Here is an 8,681-nt window from a genome sequence, read left to right on the forward strand (position 1 = left end):
CAAGAAACATTAAAGGACACTCTTTGAATGGAAAGGAAAGACCAAAAGTGAGAAAGAAAAGAAAGGAACAGAAAAAATCTCCAGGAAAAATGACAAAACAAGTAAGAAATGGCAAAAAAAATACATATCTATCAATAATTACTCTGAATGTAAGTGGACTAAATCCTCCAATCAAAAGACATAGGGTGTCAGAATGGAAGAAAAAACAAGACTCATCTATATGCTGCCCACAAGAGACTCATTTTTCACCTAAAGACATTTTCAGATTGAATATGAGAAGATGAAGAAATATTTTCCATGCAAGTCAATGTCAAAAGAAAGCCAAAGCAGCAATACTTATATCTGTCAAACTATATTGCAGACAAAAGATTGTAACAAGAGACAAAGAAAGGCACTGTATCATAATAAAAGGGTCTATCTGACAAGATCTTAAAATTATAAATATTTATGCCCCAAACATGAGCACACCCAAATATATAAAATAATTACTTACATCACTTACATACTACACTTACATACTACATAAAATTCACTTACATCAATGGACAGATTATCTAGACAGAAAATCAATAAGGAACCAAGAGTTTTGAATGACGCACTGGACCAGATAGACTTAACAGATATATTCAGAATGTTCCATCATAAAACAACAGAATACACATTCTTGTCAAGTGCAAAAATTGACAATGTGCAAAATAGACCACATACCAGGTCACAAATTAGGCCTCAACAAGTACAAAAAGATTAAGCTCATACCATGCATATTTTCTAACCACAACACTATGAAACCTGAAGTCAACCACAGGAAAAAATTTGGGAAGACCATAAATATATGGAAGTTAAACAATATGAATTGAAAAATGAATGGGTAAACCAAGAAATCAAATAAGAAATTAAGAAGTACATTGAAACAAATGAAATGAAAACACGAGGTCCAAAAACTTTGGGATGCAGCAAAAGAGGTAAAAAGAGGGAAGTATACAGCAATACAGGTTTACTTCAAGAAGCAAAAGAGAAACTTCAAATAAATATCCTAACCTCATCTAAAGGAGCTAGAAAAAAAACAACTGCTAAAGCCAGCAGAAGAAGGGAAATAATAAATATGAGAGCAGAAATAAATGATACACAAACTAAAAAACAAAAAACAATAGAAAAGATCAGTGAAACCACGAGCTGGTTCTTTGAAAAAAAGTTAATAAAATTGATAAATGTCTAGCCAGAGTTATCAAAAGGGAAAAAGAACCCAAATAAATAAAGCCATAAATGAAAGAGAAATAACAAACACCACCACAGATATACAAGCAATTATAAAAGAGTATTGTAAAGAACTATATACTAACAAATTGGACATCCTCGAAGAAATGGATAAATTCCTAGAAAGATATAAACTACCAAAACTGAAATGGGAAGAAGTAGAAAACTTGAACAGACTGACAACTAGCTAAGAAATTGGATCCGTAATAGAAAATCTCCCATCAAACAAAAGCCCAGAGCCAGATAGCTTCACAGGGAAATTATACCAAGCATTTAAAGAAGAGTTAATATGCCTGGGTGGCTCAGTTTAAGTGTCCAACTTAATCTTAGGTCATAATCTCATGGTTTGTGGGTTTGAGCCCTGCATTGGGCTCTGTGCTGACAGCTCAGAGTCTTAAGCCTGCTTCAGATTCTGTGTCTCCCTCTTTCACTGTCCTCCCCCGCTCACACTCTGTCTCTGTCTCTCAAAAAACAAATAAAAATAAAATGCTAAAAAAAATTAAAGAGTTAATACCTATTCTTCTCAAACTATTCCAAAAAATAGAAGTGGATGGAAAACTTCCAAATTCATTCTATGAGGCCAGCATTACTTTGATTCGAAAACCAGACAGACTCCGCTGAAAAAGAGAATTACAGGCCAATATCCCTGATGAACATGAATGCAAAAATTCTCAGTAAAATACTAGCAAATTGGATCCAACACTGTATTAATGGAGTTATTCACTATGATCAAGTGGGATTCATTCCTGGGCTGCAAGGGTGGTTCCATATTCACAAATCAATCAACATGATACACCACATTAATAAAAGAAAGGATAAGAACCATATGACCCTTTCAATAGATGCAGAAAGAGCATTTGACAAAATACAACATCCATTCATAATAAAAACCCTCAACAAAGTAGGATTAGAGAGAACAAAACTCAACATAATAAAGACCATATATTAAAAACCCACAGCTAATATCCTCCTCAATGGGAAAAAACTGAGAGCTTTTCCCCTATGGTCAGGAACAAGATAGGGTTGTCCACTGTCACCATTGTTGTTTAACACAGTACTGGAAGCACTCGCACAGTAATCAGTCAACAGAAAAAAATAAAAAGTATCCAAATTTGCAAGGAAGAAATCAAACTTCCACTATTTTCAGGTGACATGATACTGTATATAGTAAATCCAAGAGACTCCACCAAAAAAATTGCTAGAAATGATACATGAATTCAGTAAAGTCGCAAGATACACAATCAATGTACAGAAATCTGTTACATTTCTATACACCAATAATAAATCAGCAGGAAGAGAAATTAAGGAATCAATCTCATTTATAACTACACCAAAAACCATAAGATTACTAGGAATAAACCTAACTAAAGAAGCAAAAGAACTGTACTCTGAAAACTATAAAACACTGATGAAAGAAATTGAAGATAACACAATCAAATGGAAAAATGCTCCATGATCATGCACTGGGAAAAACAATGTTGTTAAAATGTCCATATTACCCCAAACAATCTACACATTTAATGCAATACCTATCAAAATATCAACAGCATTTTTCACAGAGGAAGAACAAACAATCCTAAAATTTGTATGGAGTCACAAAAGACCCTGAATAGTCAAAGTAGTCTTGAAAAAAAGAAGCAAAGCTGTAAGCATCACAATTCCAGACTTCAAGTTATATTACAAAGCTATGGTGATGAAGACAGTACGGTACTGGCAGAAAAAAACAGACACATAGATCAATGGAACAGAATAGAAAACCCAGAAATGGACCCACAAATATATGGTCAACTCATCTTTGACAAAGCAGCCATAATAATGTCTTACTAGATATATCTCCTGGGGCTAGGGAAACAAAAGCCAAAGTAAACCATTGGGAGTTCATCAAAATATAAGGCAAAGGAAACAATCAATAAAACTAAAAGACAAACTACTGAATGGGAGAAGATATTTGAAAATGGCATATCTGATAAGGGGTAATTATCCAAAATATATAATGAAGTTATAAATCTCAACACCCTAAAAACAAATAATCTATTTCAAAAATTGCCAGAAGACATGAACAGACATTTTTCCAAAGAATACATACAGATGGCTAACAGATACATGAAAGATGCTCAACATCACTCATCATCAGGGAAATACAAATCAAAACTACAATGTGATATCATCTCACACTAGCCAGATGGCTAGAAACAACAACACAGGGATAAAAAGGTGTTGCCAAGGATTAAAAAAAAATGGTAATCTTTCTTACACTATTGGTTGGAATGCAAACTGGACAGCCACAATGGAAAAAGTATCAAGGTTCCTCAATATGTTAAATACAGAACAGCCTTATGATCCAGCAATTGCACTGCTATGTATTTACCCAACGAATACAAAAATACTAATTTGAAGGGATACATGCACCCTGATGTTTATAGCAGCATTATCAACAATAGCCAAATTATGGAAAGAGCCCAAATGTCCACCAACTGAGGAATGGATAGAGAGTATGTGGTATAACAGCTCTAGAAGTGGAAGGAGTGGCAGCAGCCAGGCAGCTCAGCTTTAGGAAGGCTCTAAGCATGCTGAGATCTGCAGGCCCCTGGCACAAGCCTGCCCCACCACCACTATGCCCAAGAGGAAGGTTAGCTCTGCAATAGGGGCATTGAAGGAGAAGCCCAAGAGGAATCCAGCAAAAGTGCTCCTGCAAAAGTGTAAAGGAAGCCAAAAAGGACAGCAGAAAATGATAAAGGGAAGCAAAAGGAAAGGGAAGCAAAGGGAAAACAGGCTGCAGTGGCTAACCAAGAAAGATTTACTTGCAGAAAATGGAGACCCTAAATATGAGGAGCCTCAGCCTCTGATGAAGCAGGAGAGAAAGAAGCCAAGTCTGATTAATATCATATGCCATTTCTTATCAGTGGTCCTTTGCCCCCTTCTTCTACAATCCAAAGGAGTATTTTTATCAACGATTTTGTAAATTCAAGTTTTTTAGTAGCTCTAGAACACTTTTAAGAAGGAAGGAATCCCATAACATCTCATTTTTAAAGTGTAAATGCTTTAAGAGGTGAAATCAGAGGAGTTAATATGGTGGAGAAGTAGGGGGACCCTGGGCTTTTCTCATCCCTCAAACACAGCTTTGTTGAGGCCAGATCACTTGGAACACCCAGGAAATCAAGCTGAAGACTGGTAGAAGGATATCTACAGTTGGAGGAAGACAGCGTGGCAGGTGCAAGGTGCATTGAAGTGAATTGGGGGAGAGAAAAACTGCACTGCAGCAGAAGGGAGGGAACCATTTCCAAAGAGAGACAAGGGAGAGAAAGAGAGAGGTGTTGCGAGAGTGCAGCATCAGGTTCGCACAAGAGGAAAACCTCTCTGGATCAAGGACTGGGGAGTGAGAAATACTGAATGTCACAGGTTTTTTTTTGCAAACGGCATTTGGAGATCAAACTCAGGTTTTGAAAGTGCGCTCCTGGCAAGAAAGAAGGAGCTGGCACTGGAGTGCATAGCGTGGTGTAGAGATCTCCAGGGAACACTGGGAAAGAACATTCCTTTTCCTGGAGTACTTTTGGAAAAGGGTATATTGCCTCTCCAAGGACAAGAGACCCTGTAGGTGCTAGCGAAAAGCCTTTCATCATCAGGGGACAGAGGTGCATACAGCCAGAGGGCATATAAACTTTTTGCTGCTTTTAGAGGTGCTACATCAGAGATGCCCTGCATGGCACAAGCATAGGACTATTTACTGGGGACAAAGGATATCAGAGTGTGGAGAAGCTCTACCCCAGAGGAGGGGGGTGGGTCCATGTAGTGCCAAGTCCTTTAAGACTTTGAGTTTTGAATTCCAGCCATGCACCAAAGAAAAACCAAAAGAGAGCTGTGGCGCAGGATGAGCTGACTGCCCTTGCTATTTTATGAGAGCTGCCTGGACAGCAGGGGTGTAAGATCCCCTTTCCAGGGACTAGAAAGAGGGGTGGCACAATTTTACCCCAAACACCAACACAGAGGGACTTCAGAGAGCAACACAGCAGCCCCCAGTGGAGGTGGGAACGGCTTACACCAAAATCTACCCCCCTGTTCCTGCAACTGTTTATATACTGGAGCAAGACTGACTCTAAGTCGTCAACAGGACTATCCCCCAGAAGACCAGCAGAGGAAGCATGCCACATGCTATACTGAAAATCTAGTGTTTCAAAACAACATCTGCAGTTCTGGTGGAAATACAAGCAAGTTTCCTTTTTTCTTTTTTGTTTCTTCCTTTTCCTTCTTTTCTTCTTTTGGAATCAGTCTCATAGTTTTTTCTTTGTTTGTTTCCTTTTCTCTCTCTTTTTTTTTAAAATCAGACTTCTTTTTTTCTTTATTTTTATTTCTTTTTTCCCATTTTTTTGTGTGTGTCTTTTTCTTTGGAATCAGCCTTATAGTATTTTGATTCTTTGTTTTGTTTCTTTCCCTTTCCTTTTTTCTCTTTGGGGATCAAGATTTTTTGTTTGTCCTTTTTTCCAGAGTTATTTTACAAGCAAATCAAAGCACACCTAGTTAAAGGTCCAGATACTCCCCACTTCAAGCAAAGAGGAGTTCTGCAGAGGATTAACCAATGGGGAAGAGCAGCCAAAATGCAACAACAGAGTGCACAAAGCATTCCCCAGAAACACTTCCTGAATTGCCAGGCCTTGGACAGTGTATGACCCCTTTTTAATATAGCATTACTCTCAGGTGCAGGAAAGATAATAAACTTTTAAAACACCCAAAAGATAGAAACATAGACAAAATGACAAGACAGAGGAATTCTCCCCAAAAGAAAGGTCAAGAACAAATCACAGCCAGGGACTTTCTCAAAACAGATATAAGCAATATATCTGAGCAGGAATTTAGACCAACAGTAATAAGACTAATACCTTTGTTTGAAAAAAATATATAAGCCTTTGCTGCAGAGATCAAACACAAAAACTAGGCAAGCTGAAATAAAAAATGCTATAACTGAGATGCAAAACTGACTGGATACCGTGACAGTGAGGATTGAAGAAGCATAGTAGAGAGTAGGTGATATAGAAAACAAAACTATAGAAAATAATGAAGGTGAAAAGAAGAGGGAAAATAAACTACTATATCATGAGAAGAGACTTAGGGAACTTAGTGATTCCATAAAACAAACAATACGCATATCATAGGAGTCCTAGAAGAAGAAGAGCAGGAAAAGGGCGCAGAAGGTTTATATAGCTGAGAACTTCCCTAATCTGGGGAAGGAAACAGGCATTTGGGCCAAGAAGCAAAGAAAACTCCCCTCAAAATCAACAAAAACAGGTCAATAGCACAACATATCATAGTGAAACTTGCAAAACACAAAGATAAAGAGAGAATTCCAAAAGCAGCTAGGGACAAAAGGTCCTTAATCTACAAGGGTAGACAGATAAGTTTATCAGCCAGCCTCCACTGAAACTTGGCTGGCTAGAAGGGAGTGGCAGGAAATATTCAATGTGATGAATGGGGAAAATATGCAGCCAAGTATTATTTATCTAGCAAGACTGTCATTCAGAATAGAAGAAGAGATAAAGACTTTCCCAGACAAACAAAAACTAAAGGAGTTTATCACCAATAAACCAGTTCTGGAAGAAACTTTAAGGGGGACACTGAGTGTGGAAAAAAAAAAAGACCAAAGCAACAAAGACTACAAAAGATCATACAACATCACCAGAAACAACTCTGAAGGTAACACAATGGCACTAAATTCATATCTTTCAATAATCACTCTGAATGTAGATGGACTAAATGCTCCAATCAAAAGACATAGGGTATCAGAATGGATAAAAAAAAAAAAACAAGATCCGGGGCGCCTGGGTGGCGCAGTCGGTTAAGCGTCCGACTTCAGCCAGGTCACGATCTCGCGGTCTGTGAGTTCGAGCCCCGCGTCAGGCTCTGGGCTGATGGCTCAGAGCCTGGAGCCTGTTTCCGATTCTGTGTCTCCCTCTCTCTCTGCCCCTCCCCCGTTCATGCTCTGTCTCTCTCTGTCCCAAAAATAAATAAATGTTGAAAAAAAATTAAAAAAAAAAAAAAAACCAAGATCCATCTGTATGCTTCCTACAAGAGACTCATTTTAGACTGGAAGACACTGCAGACTGAAAGCGAGGGGATAGAGAACCATCTATCCTGCTAATGGAGGTCAAAAAGAAAGCCAGAGTAGCCATACTTATATGTCAAACTAGATTTTAAAACAAAGACTGTAACAAGAGATGAAGAGGGTATTATATCTTAATTAAAAGGTCTATCCATCAAGAAGGCCTAACAATTGTAAATATTTATGACCCCAACTTGAGAGAACCCAAGTATATAAAGCAATAATAACAAACATAAAGAAACTCATTGATAATAATACAATAATAATAGGGGATTTACTACCCACTTATAGTAATGGACAGATAATCTAAGCAAAAGCCACAAGGAAATAATGGCTTTGAATGACACACTGGACCAATAACTGAACAGATATATTCAGAACATTTAATCCTAAAGCAGAAGAATATACATTCTTTTCAAGTGCACACAGAACATTCTCCAGAATAGATCACATAACTGGGTCACAAATCAGCCCTCAACAGTTACAAAAAGATCGACATCGTACCATGCATATTTTCAGATCACAACACTATAAAACTTGAAGTCAACCCCACAAGAAAAAATTTAGAAAGCCTTCAAATACATGGAGGTTAAATACCATCCTACTAAAGAATGAATGGATTAATCAGGAAATTAAAGAAGAAATAAAAAATACATGGAAGTCAATGAAAATAAAAACACTACAGTCCAGAGCCTTTGGGATGCAGCAAAGGCAGTCCTAAGAGGAAAGTATGTTGCAATTCAGGCCTATTTCAAGAAGCAAGAAATGTCCCAAATACACAATCTAACCTTACACCTAAGGAGCTAGAAAAAGAACACCAAATAAAGCCTAAATCCAGCAGAACAAGGGAAATAATAAAGATTAGAGCAGAAATAATCAATATAGAAACACCACCACCACCACCACCAACAAAACAATAGATCAACAAAACTAGGAATTGGTTCTTTGAAAGAATTAACAAAATTGATAAACCTCTGGCCAGACTGCTAAAAAAGAAGAGAGAGAGCACAAGTAGATAAACACACACACACACACACACACACACACACACACACAGAGATTATAATGAACACCACAGAAACACAAACACTTAGAATACTATGAAAAATTATATGCCAACAAAATGGGAAATGTGGAAGAAATGGACAATTTCCAGGGTTCCTGGGTGGCTCAGGTGGTTAAGCCTCCAACTCTAGATTTCAGCTCCGGTCATGGTCTCATGGTTCGTGAGTTCAAGCCCCACATCAGGTTCCTCCATGACACTTAGAGCCTGCTTCCGATTCTCTCTCTATGCCCCTCCCTGACTCATGCTTTCTCTCTCAAAAATAAACTTCAA

At 37.8% G+C, this 8,681-nt stretch overlaps 1 pseudogene; it reads left to right on the plus strand.

The window, feature by feature from the left end:
• Positions 1–3,868: 3,868 nt before the first annotated feature.
• LOC122478620 lies at positions 3,869–4,134 on the plus strand (annotated as a pseudogene).
• Positions 4,135–8,681: the final 4,547 nt, after the last annotated feature.

Source organism: Prionailurus bengalensis, unplaced genomic scaffold, assembly GCF_016509475.1.
Source record: "Prionailurus bengalensis isolate Pbe53 unplaced genomic scaffold, Fcat_Pben_1.1_paternal_pri Un_scaffold_112, whole genome shotgun sequence".
Classification (NCBI taxonomy): Eukaryota; Metazoa; Chordata; class Mammalia; order Carnivora; family Felidae; genus Prionailurus; species Prionailurus bengalensis.